This window comes from Propithecus coquereli, unplaced genomic scaffold (assembly GCF_000956105.1).
Source record: "Propithecus coquereli isolate 6110/MARCELLA unplaced genomic scaffold, Pcoq_1.0 Scaffold2, whole genome shotgun sequence".
NCBI lineage: Eukaryota > Metazoa > Chordata > Mammalia > Primates > Indriidae > Propithecus > Propithecus coquereli.
The window spans coordinates 17962639-17963323 of record NW_012144966.1 but is presented as its reverse complement, the minus strand read 5'-3'; positions in this window follow the sequence as shown (position 1 = coordinate 17963323).

The following is a 685-nucleotide window of genomic DNA, read 5'->3' as shown; positions in this document are numbered from 1 at the left end:
TGTGATTTACAACTTAATGAGAAAAATAAAATCATTTGCTGAGCATGTGTGAAGCAACTTTAGAGAGTGGGAACAATAAAGATTTTACTATGTTGATAAAGACTTAATTGCACTCAGTGAATCACAGAACAGTAAGGTTCAGATATTCATTTTCATTTCCTTTTCACCAAGGAACTTTCGAACCCTTATGTTCATTGTGGCTAAAAGAATTGTGGCCTGTGTTCTACAGATTATTTTAAGCACAGCCAGTGAACATTCAGTAAGCACTGAGTTTGTGTCAGACCCTAAGCTGGGTGTTGTGGATAAAAACATGAGTGAGGTGTTCACAGCGTAGTGCAGGAAGAAGATGGGACATAAATAATGATGAAAAATATTGCTACTTTCTAAGTGCAGGCACCATACTGATGGTTTCACGTATATTATTTCACCAAGTCTTCGAATCAATCCTAGAGGCAGGTTTACTATTGTCCTCATAGGTGAGGAAACAAAATCACAGAGGAGTGGAGTAGATCAACCATAAACTGTGGTGGAAACAAAGTTCTGACCTGAGTTCAGGAAAGACCCAGGTTTTTTTGGGTGGGCCCTCTTTAAAAGAAAGAGAATACACTTTATACTTATCACATGGCTATTATAAAACATAAAACAGGCCGGGCGTGGTGGCTCACGCCTGTAATCCTAGCACTCT